The sequence below is a fragment of the Mus caroli genome, unplaced genomic scaffold (assembly GCF_978045245.1).
Source record: "Mus caroli unplaced genomic scaffold, Mus_caroli_1 scaffold_1, whole genome shotgun sequence".
NCBI lineage: Eukaryota > Metazoa > Chordata > Mammalia > Rodentia > Muridae > Mus > Mus caroli.
In genome coordinates, this window is record NW_028227256.1 from 23,418,942 (window position 1) to 23,435,412 (window position 16,471).

The window sequence follows — 16,471 nt, forward strand, 5'->3', positions numbered from 1 at the left end:
AGTAGCTTGGGCTGGCATTTGTGTTCTCTTAGTGTCTCTATATCATCTGTCCAGGATCTTCTGGCTTTCATAGTCTCTGGTGAGAAGTTTGGAGTAATTCTTTATATGTTATATATGTTACTTTATATGTTACTTGAACTTTTCCCCTTACTGCTTTTAATATTCTGTCTTTATTTAGTGAATTTGTTGTTCTGATTATTATGTGTTGGGAGGAATTTCTTTTCTGGTCCAGTCTATTTGGAGTTCTGCAGGCTTCTTGAATGTTCATTGGCATCCCTTTCTTTAGGTATGGGAAGTTTTCTTCTATTATTTGTTGAAGATATTTGCTGGCCCTTTAAGTTGAAAATCTTAATTCTCATCTACTCCTATTATCTGTAAGTTTGTTCTTCTTTCTCATTGTGTCCTGGATTTCCTGGATGTTTTGAGTCAGGATCTTTTTGCATTTTGCATTTTCTTTGATTTTAGTGTACATGTTCCCTATGGAATCTTCTGCACCTGAGATTCTCGCTTCCATCTCTTGTATTCTGTTGCTGATGCTCACCTCTATGGTTCCTGATTTCTTTCCTAGGGTTTCTATCTGAAGAGTTGTCTCCCTTTGGGTTTTCTTTATTGTTCCTACTTCCATTTTTAGATCTTGGATGGTTTTGTTCAATTCCATTGCCTGTTTGGTTGTGTTTTCCTGTAATTCTTTAAGGGATTTTTGTGTTTCTTCTACCTGTTTAGCAGTGTTCTCCTGTAATTTCTTGAGGTATTTTTGTGCTTCCTCTTTAAGGGCTTCTACCTCTTCAGCACTGTTCTCCTGTATTTCTTTAAGTGAGTTATTAATGCCCTTCTTAAAATCTTCTACCACCATCAAGAGATATGATTTTAAATCAGCGTTTTGCTTTTTGGGTGTGTTGGGTTATCCAGGACTCGTTGTGGTGGGCATACTGGGTTCTGATATTGCCCAGTGTTCTTGGTTTCTGTTCGTAAGATTCTTATGTTTTCCTTTTGCCATCTGGAAATTTCTGGTGTTTGTGTTTAAGCTGTCTCTGGTTGGAGCTTGATCCTCATGTGATTCTGTTAGCCTCTGTCAGTACTCCTGGGAGTCCAACTCTCACCTGAGTTCCAGTGGTCAGAGCACTCTCCACAGGCATGCTTTCCTCTTGCAGGGCAGGTGTCCAGTAGTTTGGAACTCTGATCCCCCTTCTGAGTTCTGGGGTCAGAACCCTCCCTGAAGGCCAACTCTTCTCTGGCAAGGAATGTGCCCAGGGTTCTGGGTCTGAGCTCTATCTCCTGGCTGGGGATGAAGGCCCAACTGAACCCTGACCAAGAAGCTCTGTTGCTCTATCTCCCACATCCTCTCAGGTGATCAGGAGTTCCTGGGTGTGCTAGGGGTCCTGTGGTGTGGAGAGTCCTCTGGTGTTCTAGAAGCCCTCGGGCCCCATCTGAATATATCACAGCCTCTGGTGGGGGGCTGGGGTTCCTTTGTCCCTCTGTGATTTTTTGGAGCTGATGTTGTGTTCCACTCACCCGTGATCCCGAGTGATCCCGAGGTCCTGCAGCGCGGAGAGCATTCTGAAGCCCTTAGCAGCCCCCACTGGGCTCAGAAGGAAGATGGCTGGGCAAGTTTAGGTGTTTACAAGCAGATAAGCAGATAAAGAAACTAGAGTACACACACACACAAATGAAATTAATTTAGCTATAAAGAAGAATGAAAACACAATCTATACTGGAACTGAATTAAATGAAACATGTATTAACCTAAATAAGATAGACTCAGACAAATAACACGTATTCTTGATATGTGGGCCCTAAATTTTAATATGAATAAAAGTACATGTACATGTGGGGGGAGAGAATAGATCTCTGGAAAGTGGAGAAGGACAGATATTGTAGGGGTGGGGATGGTCATGGAATAGATACAACATGAAAGCAAAACCAGGAAAGAGATGGGAGACCAGAAAGTGAGAGTTGGGGGATGTGCATGGGTTATGGGAACTGGAGAGCAGAAGAGTAACCACAGTGTATGCACGGAGCACACATAACCCATTGCTATATATGCTAACTCAAAAGCAAAAACAAAGGTGATTAAAAAGAGGTAAACAAATCTGTAGTTTTAGCACAGGAAAATTTCAGGTTTATTCATTGGTTTATATACATTTGCATATGGTTGCAATTCATGCCCTTGGTTATAACTGAGCCAGTCACAATGTTTATAAAGGCAAAGTAATAATAAAAATCCTGCTAAAGCTGTTAACCATATAAGAGTGTGCAGATAAAAAAATAAAGTCACTAGAAATATTCTATAAGAACCATCCCCTAAGGTTCTCCCTGGCCATCATAAAGTGCTATGGAGAGGTGTTACGTGGAATATTCTCAAGATAGATCTTTATATATTGATTATAGATGATTATATATACCTATGAGAAATATATCAAAACAAAAAAAGATATAAACAGATAAACTTTAAAAATCATTTCTATTCCTAAGGGCTAGTGAGTTGGCTCCATGGATAAAGATAAGTGAGTTTGAGAACTGATATGATAAAAGAAAAGGACCATCTCCCGATGTTTATATTACTCTCGTTATCTCTCTCTCTCTCTCTCTCTCTCTCTCTCTCTCTCTCTCTCTCTCTCGCTCATGCACATGCATGTGCACACACGCATACACACACACACACACACACACACATGCACACACAGACACACTCATGTAATTTACAAAAAAAGAGAAAAAAGTAAATAAATTGTCTTTATTTCTTAATTCAAAGGTACTTCCTCTGTTAGATCATCCTTTTTCCATCTACAGATCTCTTTGTGTGAACCAACCTTGAAAAAAATACATCAACTAAGAAAATCCCAGTTTTTGTTTTCTGCAGGTATCAGTTTAAATTATCTTAAATCCTTTTGCTTGCATGGTCAATCCAGAGTTCTGGAGGAATAATTGAAATATGTACAGAAATTGGTTTGTAAAAGACACGCCCCAATATTGCAAGACATGCAGTAGTGGCATGAATATCACAGAGGGAACCAATCACTTTGTATTGGATTCAAGTGTTGAATGAAACTCATTCCTGGCACTCAGGTTGATCTTAGAGCCATGTCACTGCTGCAGGAAAAGTAACAGATGTTGCTTTTTAAAGTAGGTCTCTGCTCTGATTAATAATCTACTTTGTACTGGTAAATCTGTTTATTTTTTTTCTGCCAATATTTTGTCTTGTCTCATACATAACACATGTAACCAGGACCCTGTATCACAGGTGGTTCTGAAAAACAATAACTGAATTGTAAGAAATGTCTGGTTGAATTGCAGATTCTCTTGACTTTCATTTACACCAGAGTATCAGAGTCATAAACACTATTAAAGTGTTTCACTGATTTGGATTGAAGACATTGTTATCAGGAAACATTGTATAGCTAAAAAGTATGTAATTTGATGCCTAATAATTTGAGTTATTTGATATTTTGAATTATCTGAAAAATACAAATTTCTTTCTAGGCAACGAAGGAGTTAAAAACAACTTTCAAACCTACATGATAGAAATTCTGTTATCTAATTATATTTCTTTATTAATGTGAGTACACGCAGTTTGTAGAAATCATCTTGGAGTACACAATTGCTGGGTGCAATATGCTCGGAAAATTTAGGTCTTCCTGGGGATGTCTATACTTACAAACACAAGCTGTTTTTAAGAATATGTAAGTGATAGCGAGAAATCACAATGTCTTCAAGAAATTTGAGTGAGATACAAAAAGTAAATCACAACAATGAGGTGAGCTGCAGTTATGATACAGATCACTAAGAAGGCAGGAACTGAGACAATATTGAAGGCTAAAAATATTACTATAAAAACACACGTTCAGCAATTAAGGCCATCTTTAATACTGAGAGTAATGTGAGAATTAGTGAACTCTGTGCAGTAAGATGGGTGTACACATCTTGGGCAAATAACTATGCCTAAAGAAAAAGCCAATCAAATACAGCAGAAATAATAAGTGCTTATATAATTGAAGTGCAAAGGAATAAAAGATAAAAAGTATTGATAGACTAAATCATATAAAATTGTGAATATCTGAGTGTCACAGTCAATACAATTTATATATGTGATGTGAAAATGTTGCAATCTAAATAAATGTAAAAAGAGCTAATAATGTCTAATGGGTTAACTTTTAATAAAACCTTTGAAATACAATCCAGGGTTCCTTACTGGGCAAGAGAGTTTGTAACATGGGAACCTGAGTTTGGATCCAAAATATGGATTTGACCTCAATATGCTTTAACCCTAAGTGCTTGGAGAAGGGGAGGGTCAAGATGCAGGATCATTGAGTCTTGCTGACAAATGGGTTAGCCAAAACCCTCTGAACTGCTTCAATAAAAAAGTTCTCAACTGAATAATGGGGGAATTTATAGAGACAATCTTATCTTCTTCTCTGCACTATGGGCTTAAAGAGACAAGGTCCTATTAACACATATACACCTCTCCCCATACAAATATACACACAATAATTAAATGCCTTTGAATAGAACATATAACAATTATTACATGAATGCAATTTTATATAACTGCCTAATAATTTTAGGCATACATGAAAGCTCTAGGTCATAAATTAGTGTCTTAAAATGGTAGTTTTATTCAAATTCTCTATGATTAAAACTGAATAATTTCATAGCTCCAATAGATCCAGAGGCAAACAGATGTTTTTCTTAGGAAATGAAGTTATTCTTTGGGCTTACAGTTTAAAGATAAAATATTTACCCCAAGAAACCTATAACGGATGTAAAAACAATTTTCTTTAAAGGTCAGTTTGTATACTCTCATTTCTATTCAGTCAGAGCTTATTTGAATTTAGGTTAACTTGCTTTCTAAAGGGACTCTCTCGGAATAACTGTTTTCCCTACCAGGCTATCAAAAAGATTTGCTACTTAAAATGCCAACCTTGGGACAATCTCAAGTATATATTTATACACACTTTCCCATCTGCATGTTTTCTCTACATGTTTATTGTTTTTTTCTTCCATTTTATATTTTCATCCTAAACTATGTTTTTCTTTTTAATCAACCAACACAGAAAGAAAAGAGACAAAACATGGGCTGAGAAAGTTTTTGCAAAAATTATGCATCTTTTTTGTGCAGTTCAGGCGTCTGAAAGCAAAGGTGCCCATTAAATGTAACTTCGGGCAGGCGTCATTCAAGGTGTCTTCATGCTTGATTGTCTTAAGAAGCTTGCAGGGCAAGACACAGCGCTTCAAAGAACACAACATCTTTGCTGAAATACACTTGTAACTACGGTATGCTAGTGGGAGGCCATGAGTCTGCTTTCTATTCTTCTCTCTCTCTTTTGTTCATCTTCTTCTTCCCTTTTTTTTTTTTTTTTTTTTTTTTTTTTTTAAGAAATACCAGAACCATGCTATTACCCTTAGGAGAGAAAGAGCAGATACAGAATGACTGATTAACTGATAGCCCAAGGAGACTGAGAGGGTACCAGAGACACTGCCTAGCTAAACAAATCGCAGTTTCTCAGCTGCCATTCCTTAGGATGCCTCAGTCTTCAGATATTCTAGACCTTGATTTTCAAAGTCACTTTCCCCTCAGAGAGCATGTCAAAGGCATCTTGACTACAAGTGGAATTCCAGTGAATTTTGATGAACAGCAAAGAGAAATGAAACAGGAGAGTTAAGAACAAGGATATTGAATTTTGTCCTCCTCACATGTAAATACATATATAAAACATCAGTATTTGCTTAAACTGGCACAAAAGCATTGTATAACATTTTGTCTTATGCATTTGGCTTGTTGTTCAGATGATACAAGCTTTCTCCTCCCATCACTCATTTCTGTTAGTTCACACTGCTAATAGCAGCACTTCTCAGGTCCACACTGCTCATATCTCCAGCTCCGGAGCTTTAGGCAAGATCCCATCTGCAAAAAGCAAACTAGTGAGACTGATTTTGAAAACACAGAAGAAATAAATTTAAAAAAAGAAATGAGTAGTTGGTGGCTGATGATGTGAAGGATTGTGAAAATGATAATTATTAATGACTCATGTAAGATATTACCATTAGTCCGTACTATTACAACAGGAAAACATGTATATGACTTAAATGATCACATACCCATTTCTCTTTAGGTAGACACTTCATTTCTAATTTATTTATGTAGCTTTTGTAGAGCATGAGTACAGTTCGAATAACATCAGCATTAATGAAATAATTAAGTCAGTATGCTTTTAAGACTATTGTTGACTTCTGTTTTTTCTGAGGACTGCCTGTCACAGTGTGATTTGCTCTTTTCATATAAATTTTCTAGTTATTACATATTGATACTCAAATCTTGGTGGCACGAATTAAAAGTCAAAGAAGGTATGAGGATCGGAGGCATTATTAAGATCATAAAACAATAATGTTTTCAAATCCCAAGTACTTTGCCATAATTGAAAGGAAGCAAGTGTCATCAAAGATTTTCCTAACACATTGCAAAAAAAAAAAAATAGCTAGTTTAGTAATCTGATAATTTGACAGTATAGGTTTCCCCAGTGTTTTTGCTTGCTTATTTCTCCATAGATGGCTAGATAGACTTATTCTTTGTCATCTATAATTCTTTTCTTGACACCCATATGTTGTCTGTCATGTGGTTTTTGTTTTTGTTTTTTTCTGAGACAGGATTTCTCTGTATAGCCCTTGCTGTCCTGGAACCCACTCTGTAGACCAGGCTGGCCTCAAACTCAGAAATCTGCCTGCCTCTGCCTCCCAAGTGCTGAGATTAAAGGTGTGTGCCACCACTGCCTGGCATGTTTTGGAGTTCTTATAGCATGAATGTGTCTAGTCTCTTAAGTTTTAAAATAATAAATTCACTTTTATAATCACTTGACTATTAGCCAAGGTGTACTATTTATTTCCACATTTTATGCATTTGGCTAAATATAATGAAATTTGCATGAAACAGGAAGGCAAATAAGCACATACTCACAAAGGCAGCAAAACTATTACTGAAAAGCAGTTTCACATAAGTTTATTTGAATTATATTCATTTATGTGTTGCTATGTACAGAAATGGCTCTGTGCAAGGGTGAAATGTGTAGAATTCAGAGACCAAACTTCAGGAGTGGCATTCTTCAACCTCCTAAGTGCATCCAGTGGCAGTGACTCAGGTTGTCAGGCTTAGCAGCAAGAACCTTTACCATTTAGCCATCTCACCAGCTCACTTTTTAAAAAAATCACCCTCTGTGTGTGTGTGTGTGTGTTTGTGGTGTGTGTGTGTGTTTGCAACATTGTTTTAAAACATTCTAAAGGAAACATTTAAATCACATTCTAACAGAAAACTGTTTCCCTGGTTAATGGGGAAATGTAAAAACAGCCACACTTAATGGATGGCTCCTGGAATGACTCCTTTCTTGTAGAAATTGCATTATGATTTAGTCGTCCTTGACATTGGATGAGATAATGGAGTTGTTGAGTTTGCAGCTGGGCTGTTTTAATTGTTCCTTCCATCACTCATTATTGAGTGATGCTCAACTCCCATAACAGTAATTTGAACAAAACTTCCATCGTTGCCTGACATTAAGCTGAGCTTTCCTGCTGTATGAGTAAACAATTTAGCACCTTAATCAGTGTTGTTAGACACCTGAAAACTGCTATGTAAACATCTCTATGCTCTGCTACATATGTCACTTTCATTTTCTGTAGAAACTTTAATTAGATTGGCATGTGCGAAGGAAACTGTAGACCATTATTAACGAGTGAACAAGATATTTGCATGAACACTTCCTGAGTGCTGAAGAGACCCCACATTTAGGATGAAACCGATGCATGTGGAGAAAATCAATAGAATAACAAGATGTTGCGCTTTTCTGATCACTGTGGGAACATGGTTTCAAAGATTCTGTGAAAGTGCTTATGAAGCACCTTTCAGTCGCAGGCTATTCATTAGGCACAAGAGACTTTTCACTCTGTTTTAGATAACTATTAGACTGAGTATCACAGCTGAAGATAGACCTATTTCAGCTTATAATACTGTACCTCAAATATGACATTTAGGTTTCATTATTCATTCAGGCAATAAAATTCTGAATAAAACCAGGTAATTAATACTAACTGGGAATGAAGTATGATTGATAATAGAAGGATGAAAATCAATTGCTATATCCTAAATAAAGCTGGCTGTAACATTGACCAAGGTTACATTTCATTGTATTGACAATTTCCCTTTTTGCTCTAACCACAGTGAATTAAAAAAAAAACTAGCACAAATTATGGGTTCATACTTTTCTCATAATTTAAAAATGTATTCATAGGCAGAGGACGCAATATCCTTACAGTCTTCCAAGGGCAGAAGAAATGAAAATAGTACGTTTCTCATCCAATTAAATAAACATAAAGCACAGAATGTTAATAGCTGATTCAACTTTTCATCTAAAATGTGCCTTGGAATTTCATTCATTAAGTTATGGCTTTAAGGACTGATTCAAACAGAAACTCTCAGAAAAATTGGGTGACTGTTGGTTGCATATGCACATCATTTTCCCCAGTGTAATTTACATTGATTAAGATTGGGTACATTTTATGCTTTATGCTGTTGAATTTTTATGGGTTTGGAGCCAAAGTCTAATTTCCTTGGAAATATAATTTTGGGGAAATGTTGTTTAAGTGGAGCCTCTAATTACCACTTACTCTTGTCTCTTTCTGGAAAAAAATAACAGCAACAACTACAATACACATATTATACAACATATAAGAGATCATGTCAGAAACATACATTGCAAAAAGTGGTCAATATCTTATAAATGGTTTCTTATTCTGAAGTAGAATCTACCATCCAACAGGGAACTATTATTAGATTAAAACATAGATGCAAATTAGGTTTTTATATCTTCTGAGCTATGTGTTTGATTCTTCTATGACACTCTTGCTGTCTCAGAGAAATAATCCTTTGGAGGAAATAGTGAACTTAGTAACATTAGTTGAATGTATTGTGTTAACATACAGAATTCTAAAATTAGAAGTAATATGAATTACCAATAACATGTTTTAAAGTATATTTTATGTTTTGAATTGAGTTTTCTCGCACATTACTATAAAATTGTTGGATGGCAAATTCGTGCACTATAAACTGAGTCTCAGAATATTGCTTTATTTTTCTGGGAGTATTTTTTCTGAGTTAATTGAGTCTTAAATATTGCCAATATATAAAGAAATATATAGCTACATTGAGACAAGTTTTTCTGTATGTAGTCCAGATAGGCCTCCACATTCTGGCTGTTTTAACTCTACATTCTGAATGTTGAGATTCCAGAGGTGAGCTAATACTCTGACTTCACTATCAGCTTCTCTGGGAAATAATTTGTTGTAATGACCTCCTATTGTATCATTTACACTTTTTTGTGAAAATAAAGTGATTTTAATAAAATTCCATATTTTTCCCCTACTATAAAATGTGCCAAAACATTACAGAAATAAAAATCTTGGAGGCCGCAGAGATGGCTCAGGAGTGAATAACATGTACTGAGGATCCAATTCAGTTCCCAACATCTATATTCTGGGGCCCCCAAGTTCCTGGATTTCTACTGCAGGGGTCTGACACTCTCTTCTGGACTTCATAGACCATTTTAGTAACATAGACATTTAATTCTCTCATGTGTTCAATTAAAAAATATAAAATTAAAAAGCTACATAATTAATTACATAAAATTAAAAAAAATGTTTTCAAGTAAGTTAAATAAATAATTTTTTTCTGAAAAAAAAAAACTTTAAAATTCTTTCTTGGCATTCACACAAACAGAGTGATATAGTTTATAAAAACTGTGGAGGTTCCTGACCTGCCTCATGTTGCTAGAGGACCCATGGGTGAAGTAGTTTTATTTATATTTATGGATATTGTAGATTCAGTCCAGAGCATCGAGATACTATTTTTCACAATAGCACTAAGATAACATTACAGTTATGGTCGTTTGGTGGAATGAACTTAAATATATTTTTAAAATATGTATATGTATAGGTCAGTCATGCAAGCATGTGGAGGTGTAAGGGACAGTAGCAGGAGTTCTCTCCTTCCACCATGTGGGTCCCCAGGAAGTAACTGTCATCAGGTTTAGTGGCAAGAGACTTTACTTGAGAGCCATTTTATTGACCCAAGGACCAGAAAGAATCCACCAGCCATCTTGTCCATGTTTTGTATTTGTATCTCTTACAACATAACAAAGGAGTGTGAATTCCTTTACAGGTCATAGAGGGGGATTTGTCAAGAGGCCAGGCATGCACATGGGGGATGTGAGCTATTTAAGTCCCCATATGAGGAGAATCTAATATGGAGAAAAAATAAGGATGTCCACCTGTGTGGTTGCTTGGACAAAGTATTCCTCAAGACTGTTTTATGATTTCTTTACTTACTAACTTAATTGTGCCCTGGCTAGGGTTTTATTTATCTATTTTATATTTTTAACAACATTATTATATCCTAAATAAAGTCTCCCCCCAATTCCTCTCAGTTGCTCCCCAACCCCCACCCCCACCCCCATTGAATGACTGTCTCTCATTAGAAAGCGACAGACTTCTAGGAGAAAACAACAAAACAGAAATGCATGAAATACAAGAAGATAAAACAAAACAAAACAAAAAAAACAACACATCAAAGTTGGGAGAGGCAAACCAACAGAAATTCCCTCTGATTATTATTATTTCTTTAAATTATCCAATCTCAAGTGGCCAGCCACTAGGATTTTGGCCCTAAAGAAATGCAGACGTACTTAAAACTCAACCTTTTGTTCACTGAATTGGTTCTTTTTTGGCTGTCTGGAATTATTTTTATTGGTTATTTTATTTATTTACATTTTAAATCTTATCCTCCTTCCCAGTTCCCTCTCCAGAAAGTCCCCATCCTATCCCCTCTCCCATGCTTCTGTTAGGATGCTTATCAACCCACCCACCCACCCAGTCCTGGCTCACCACCCTAGCACTTCCCTATACTGGGGCATAGAGCCTCCACATGACCATCCTTCCAATGATGCCAGATAAGGCCATCCTCTGCTACATATGCTGCTGGAGCCATGGGTTCCTCCATGAACTGGGGTAGCCACCAGAAAGTCTGAGTTTTTTTATACCTCACACAGACATGGTTCCTTAGGTTTTAGTGCTGTTGAACTTGTTGATAAGGGTGCTCTTAATTTTTTCCTCTCCGTGTCTTTCATTTCCCCTTAAATAAATCTATCTATCTATCTATCTATCTATCTTTCTATCTATCTATCTATAAAGGAAGAATCCCTTTATCTTAGTTTTGGGGAAAGAATGGCAGTTCATGAAATATGTATTAATACATATTCTTGTTTCTTACTGACTGATGCATCATATTTTGTAACAATGATATATTCATAAATTTTGTTGACATTTTCTCACTTTTGTGAATACATTGACTTTTTTCCCTAAAAATCTGACTTTTTGTATAATTGAGAAACAGTCCTGCTATGTAAAATATTGAAATGTGAAATTTTACTTCAATGGAAAAACAAGTAAAAATTTAGTTATACAATTTTCCATCAGGGAGCTTATTCACATAAATGCTTTTGAAAGTGTTCGTGGAGAAGTAAGAATACTACCAGTCCTCATACTGTACGTAAAGCACGAAATATTTTATAAATCCAGTGTATACACGCACATTCATGTGTGTGTGTGTGTGTATGTGTGCATGTGTGTGTATATGTGTGTTTGTATAGTAGCTCCACAGACACAATTTCTATGTAAAAATGGGTATTTATTTATATTAAAATAGACTAAAGCCTTTGTCAAAATGACACACACGGTCAGATTGTAGATAAGAAGAAATAGTGAAGGCAAATTCTATGTAGAATGAGGGCTCAAATTGAAAGTGTTGACTGTGTGGCCAAGAGGAATCTTAACAGGATCCGGTATGAGGGGGAGGAGAGAAGCCCAGAGGTCCAAGAGAACTAATGGAGATAAGCATCATCATTGGGGTGGGATAGGAGATGGGGGGACATTCCAGAAAGTACCCAAGACCTAGGAGGTGAATAACCCTAAGGACTCAATGGGGATGATCTTATCCAAAATGCTCAACATTGGGAGAGGGAACTCCAGTAGATAGGCAGGGCTGCAAGCAGAGGGACAGGGTTACTAGTGCACAGTCAAAATTTCTGACCTAGAACTTTTTTTGTCTACAATGACTGGCCCAACCTGGCATACATCTCGTTAGAGGGCACCAAGGTCTGATACTATGACTGATGGTATGGTGTGCTTACAAAGGAGGAACCTGGCATGGCTGTCCTCTGAAAGTCCCTACCAGAAGCTGAGTGAGACAGAAGCAGATACTTAATAGCCGACTATTGAACTGAAATATGGGACCCTCATGGTTGAATTATGGGATGAATTGAAGAAGCTGAAGGGGAGAGCAACCCTGTAGGAAGGCCAGTAGTCTCAACTTACCCAGACCCAAGGGAGCTCCCAGAGACTTGAGCCACCATCCAGGATCATACAGGGACTGGTTCCAAGCCCCTTGCACAAATATAGTAGTGGTCTGCTTGGTCAGGTCTTAGTGGCAGAAGATGTGCATAATCCTAGAGAGACTTGAGGCCCCAGGGAAGGGGGAGACCTGATGGGAGAGGAGCACCCTCTCAGAGGCAAGGGGGAGGAGGAATGGAATGAGGAACTAGGGAGGGGAACCAAATGGGGGCAATGACATGAATTTAAATAAATAAAATAATAAAATTGAACAAAAGAAAATAAAAGAAAGAGTACATGGAGGGATTAACATAAATTTGATATAGTATGTGCTATTTGATATTGCATTATCTTATTAAGTTGATCCTATTTTTCAGTCTAGTTTCCTTATCCAATTTTATTTTTTAATACACGTTTGAGAGTCGTGTCAGTGTTGATAGTACATCAAGAGAAAATTGGTTCTTGAAAAAAACTCAGCCCCTGAGGTCTTGTTAAATATGAAGCTATCTAGAGATTTCACAGAGATTTGAAATTATGTCCTGGATATCTAGTATTTAAAGAGAAACAGGCATCTATTAGCCATATGCAAAGAGAATTAATTTTTTCTTTTTTATTAGTTATTTTATCTATTTACACTTCAAATGTTATCACCCTTCCTAATTTCCCCTCCATAAATCCCCTATCCCCTTCCCCTCCCCTTGCCTCTGTGAGGGTGTCCCCCACCCACCCACTCCAGCCTCACTGCCCTAGCATTCCCCTATGCTGGGTCATCAAACCTCCACAGGCCCAAGGGGCTCCCTTCTCAATTATGCCAGATAAGACAATCCTCAGCTGCATATGCAGCTGGAGTCATGGGTCCCTCCATGTGTACTCTTTGGTTGGTGGTTTAGTACCTGGGAGTTTTGGGGGATCTAGTTGGTTGATATTGTTTTCTTTAGTTAACCTCAATGCTGAGAATTTTAGTTTTCATATTTTTCCCTCTATATAAGTCATATGTGCTCCTGTACTCTTTAAAATGAATAAAGTTATATTTGTTGTATGACTTATCTCATTTCTTTCATAATTAGATGCTTGTGTTATTAGCTTAAAGTTCTTAATATTTTAATCACATTAAAACCAAATTTAAGAATGGGTTTCTCTTTTATTATTCCTGGAGATAATTATTGTTCTTTTCCAAAAATCAAAATATAGAAACTTTAAACAGCAATCATTCATTGTTGTACAGTGTCTATGGGCTAGAGTTGCCTCATGTCTCATGAGATGAAGCCCTTGATCAGTCAGCTATATTACATTCAGTAGAAAGTCTCAGGCACAGTGCAAGTGGAAGATAGCTGTACAGATTCAGTTCCCAAGAAGCTGGTGTTTAAGGGCCTCAGTTCCTGGGTCTCACATTTGAGAAACTTCTATCATGGCTAACTTAAGAAAGGCAGGCAACATAATCTTTTTATAATAATGTATTAGGAATTACCTTGAGCCACTTTTGTAATCATTAATGTAAGTTCACAATAAGCAGACAACAACACACAGGCATGAGTAGTACAGGGATGTGGCTGGTCATGATGCTAGAAGAAACATTTGTACAGCATATAGTTTATCCAAAGTTTGGCATTGAGTAGGACAATTGAGACATGTTTAGTCAAAACTGGGTTGACTTAAATCTTACTTATAATAATATTGATTAGGTCTATAGTATCAAAATGATATAAAAATAGCCACTAACATGATTCCAAAAGCCAAGAAGTACACAGTTCCTTAAGTATTGACAATTGAAGTAATTATTTTAAAATTAATATTAATTGAATATTTATGTCCAATGATTCTTCTTTTTGTTGAAATGATATAATATTTAAAATATAAAATATTATATCAATGTTTACATTTAAAAGTATAAAATCACTTTTAACAATATCTATGCAAATCTTATGTATAGTGGTAAGAAAATTCTTCATAGTGAATCACACACTGATTTGGGCCCTGATAATATACTGTACTTGGTATTTTACAAAATGTCAATTCTGCAGGATTTCTTTGCTATGTAGAACAGAGTAATCTGCACTTATATCTCATTTAGAAGCAATGATAATCCACCCTTCTGTGAATGAATAAGATGCAATTTAAAACAAAGCCTTTGTTTTGCATATTTTGACCATTATATGAAACTATTCACAGATTAGAGAAGCCAGGGGGTGACAGAATATATCATCTACACAGCATCTGTACTTAAGTGCTTTTGATTTTCAAAACTTTAGCTTCATAGTACAAACCGAACAGGCAGGTTTTTCAAGTAACATTCAGTAATAAGAATATGTGCTGAGAGTAAACATTTTATTCTTATGCTCACCAAGTTACATTTTAATTAGGTGTATTCCTCTTTTGCTCATATGATCTACTATGCATTTTCTGAGTGCTTCATAATCTTAAAAAATTCATAAAAATCTTATGAAGTAAATTAATTAATCAACAGATCTTTCATTAGCATTTCTGTGAATATTAAAATTATGCATGTTTTAATGCCAAATACCTAATTTATGTGATGTAATTACTTTCTAATGCATCATAAGGTTGAACCACCATATCTTTGTATTTTGTAATTATCCTTCATGCAATTTTAGTATAAATAAGAGCCTAAACATGGGCAATGTATAATGAAAATAAATGTATTGGCTCACAGTTCATTTAGTTAGAATGTCTGAAATTTGAATGGCCAGAATCTTATAAGAACGTTCTTATATCATCATGTGGCAGAATACAGAAGAATAAAAGGGGGTAAAGGATAAGAGAAAAGGAAGTTGGTGTTTGGGTTGGTGCCTCTATTGTTCCACTGGGTTTCCTGCCTGACTAGAGGAGGGGACGTCCTCAGGTTCCATATCCCAATGTAGTGAGTCACAGCTAAATTCACCACCATTGACTCGGGCACCTCCCTTATCCCAGGTCTCCATCTCATCCTGGAGTGCCCCCTACCACCTCATTTTGTCAGGTAGAGATTTTCATTTATTTTCCTGTCTTTCATTCATTTTCTGCTCTTCTCTACACCTGATCGGGAGCATCACATTTCCTTCCCGATATCCTCTCCCTCCTAGTTCTTTCTCTCCATCTGCCTCTTATGACTATTTTATTTCCCCTTCTAAGAGAGATTCAAGATTCCTTACTGGTCCCCATTTTGACCCTGATTTGGGCCTTGAGAACAAATCTGAGCCTGGCTTGAGCTTTGAGAAGTGTCTCATCGTCACTTCTAGATCAGGGAGACTCAGCAACACCTCTTTGGTCCTGCCTCTGTTCCTCCTTTGCTGATGTAGAGTTTTGCCATTGGGCCTGTCAGTCACTCCATACCCTCAGTCACCTTTCCCTGCTTCCTATGTCATCTTACCCCACCAAAAATCCCCCTCTCTATGTTCCAAACTTATATAAGCTGATGACATAAAGTTGAGTTCCTGCTTCAACAAGACTCCCCAGAGAAACCCTGGAGGGACGAGGACCTCTCTCCTCTCGCCTGGACCTGCTGGTAAGGATCCGGCAATTCCTTGCTTGAACTTTCCTTCTTCTTTAGCTTATTTGAGTCTGTGTAGTATAATATGGTACCTGTATTTTATGGTAAATATCCACTCATAAGTGAGTAAATACCACGCTTGTCCTTTTGGGACTGGGTTAGCTCACTCAGGATGATATTCTCAAGTTCCAACTATTTGCCTACAAAATTCATGTCTGTTTTTAATAGCTGTTAAATCGCTGTTTTTAATACAATGAATAGTATTTCATTGTAGCTTCTCTGCACATATGTAGCAGATGCGCAGCTTTTGGGTCCTGCACAACTGAAGTGGGGACTATCTCAAAAGTTGTTGCCTATATGTGGGACATGATCTTCGAGCTAGGCTGCATTGTTTCACATCAGAGAAAGAGGAAGCACCTAGCCTCTCAGAGACTGGAAGTTCCATGGTGGGAGTATACCCAGGGATACCACACCTGCTCAGAGGAAAGGCAGATGGAGGGATGGGGAAAGGATTGTGGGAGACGTGACTGGGAGGGAGGCAGGGAGTGAGATGTAAAGTGA

The 16,471-nt window shown here is 36.9% G+C and overlaps 1 pseudogene; it reads left to right on the forward strand.

Moving 5' to 3' along the window:
• The first annotated feature begins 3,703 nt into the window (after window positions 1-3,703).
• LOC110285330 (heat shock protein HSP 90-beta-like) overlaps window positions 3,704-16,471 on the forward strand; it is a 91,533-nt pseudogene continuing 78,765 nt past the window's right edge.